General features: G+C 48.1%; 1 pseudogene; it reads left to right on the plus strand.

Annotated features, from left to right (window-relative positions):
- Positions 1-1,851: 1,851 nt before the first annotated feature.
- Positions 1,852-1,968, plus strand: LOC125253659 (annotated as a pseudogene).
- Positions 1,969-2,385: the final 417 nt, after the last annotated feature.

A 2,385-nucleotide genomic window follows, 5' to 3' on the forward strand; every position in this document is an offset into this window, starting at 1 on the left:
AAAAAGGTCACCCCTGAATTTCCTGTCTTCTGTGATACGACCAAGGAGGTCACCCCAGAACTGCCTGTTTGCCTCAACGTGACCTCAGAGGTCGTTCCTGAACTGTTTGCCTGCCTCAACATGACCAGAGAGGTTGCCCTGCTAAGAGCCTTGGAGGGTGTTCCTGAGCTCCCTACCTGTCCTGTTACGGCCCTAGCGGCCAACACTAACCTCTCTGTGCCTTGTGTTTCAGTTTTTCCTAATCAGCTGTGTTGGCCTTTAGTTCCACCAGATCCGCCATCAGTTCCATCTGCATGGCTGTGGTGGTTATCTGCTCCACCATGGGGGTCTTCAAGCCCGTCTTCACTGCTGTGGTGGTCGTCTGCTCCGCTGTGGGGGTCTTCAAGCCCATCTGCATTGCTGTGGTGGTCATCTGCTCCACCATGGGGGTCTTCAAGCCCATCTGCGCTGCTGTGGTGGTTGTCTGCTCCACCATTGGGGTTTTTCAAGCCCGTCTGCACTGCTGTGGTGGTCGTCTGCTCCGGCGTGGGAATCTTCAAGCCCATCTGCGCTACTGTGGTGGTCGCCTGGCCACCCTGGCCACCTGATGAGCCTGCTCTGCCCTAGCCGCCTATTAAGCCTGCTCCGGCCTGGCTGCCTGCTGAGCCTGCTTCGCCCTGGCCACTTGCTCAGCTGACTGCACCCTGGTTGGCTATTTTGCCTTTTTCTCATGTTCCCCTTCTTCTGAATGGACCTGGCCCACCATCTCTCCCCCTGTTCCTCCTCCTTCTTGATATGGTCTTGTTTCTTCCTTTGTTGAGCGTATGGAATCCGCTCCTTAGAGGGGGGTAATGTCATGATCACCTGCTGGAGTGCCCTTGTTAGCCACCAGAGGGTACTCCACCCCGGACTATTGCATCACTATATAGGACTCCATCTCAAATAACCCTTTGTTCCAGACTCATCACTGATCATTGCACACAACTGTCTTCACTCATGTCACATTAACATGCGCATTCCCAAATGTCTATATATCCTAATTATTGTTAATATGTAATTAATTTTTCCATGAGCTCATTGCTTCTACCTTCAGTTAAACTGCTAACAGTGATTGTAAATTAATTGCCTAAATTATTACATTATTTGCTAACTGCATTCTTTGAATTGTAATGTTGACATGCATTCTCTGTAAAGCTGCTTTGAAACGATATGTATCGTGAAAAGCGCTATACAAATAAATGTGAATTGAATTGAATGTCATTTGTTTCTGCCTATTTATACTCGGTTTGTTTCAGTCAGTTTCATCAAGGTTTTGTTATTTTTACAATGCACTTCTGAACACTCTTGATGGTTTTGTTTTCTTGTTTTTGTGGACTGTTTTGCATGTTTTTTTTTACCCTTTGCCTGGCTTTGTATACTCTTCTGGATATCCCAATAAAGCTCTTAAGATCTTTATCCCAATAAAGATCTTACTAAAGTCTCTGAGCAATCCATGACAGATTTCTCCTGCTGTGTCCAGTTTCTTCTTTGTGGCAAAAAAAAAGATGGAGGCTTGTGGCTTTTCATTGACTACGGGCTCTAAACAAGATCACCATCAAGTTCCATTATCCACTCCACCTCATCCCTGCAGTGGAAAAACACTCCATCTTCACCAATTTGGACCTCCGAAGCGCGTATAACCTCATACGTATACGTGATGTCGACAAGTGGAAGACCACCTTAATCACTTCCTCCGAACATTATGAATATCTGGTAATGCCATACGGCCTGGTCACCACCCGCTCCGTATTCCAGGATTTCATGAATGAGGTGCTCCGGGACTTCCTGTATTGCTGTGGGATAGTCTACATAGATGATATCCCTATTTATATGGCCAGCAGCCATATCACCCTGTAGCCCAAGACTGGTTGCCCACTGAAGCTAAGCAGGGCTGAGCCTGGTTAGTACCTGGATGGGAGACCTCCTGGGAAAACTAGGTTGCTGCTGGAAGAGGTGTTAGTGAGGCCAGCAGGGGGTGCTCACCCTGTGGTCTGTGTGGGTCCTAATGCCCCAGTATAGTGATGGGGACACTATACTGTCAAAAAGCACCGTCCTTCGGATGAGACGTTAAACCGAGGTCCTGACTCTCTGTGGTCATTAAAAATCCCAGGATGTCCTTCGAAAAGAGTAGGGGTGTAACCCCGACATCCTGGACAAATTTGCCCATTGGCCTCTGTCCATCATGGCCTCCTAATCATCCCTATACACTGATTGGCTTCATCACTTTGTCTCCTCTCCACCAATAAGCTGGTGTGTGGTGGGCGTTCTGGCGCAATATGGCTGCCGTCGCATCATCCAGGTGGATGCTGCACATTGGTGGTGGTTGAGGAGATTCCCCCTTCAATATGTAAAGCGCTTTGAGTGCCC

This window comes from Megalobrama amblycephala, linkage group LG18, assembly GCF_018812025.1.
Source record: "Megalobrama amblycephala isolate DHTTF-2021 linkage group LG18, ASM1881202v1, whole genome shotgun sequence".
Taxonomy (NCBI): Eukaryota; Metazoa; Chordata; class Actinopteri; order Cypriniformes; family Xenocyprididae; genus Megalobrama; species Megalobrama amblycephala.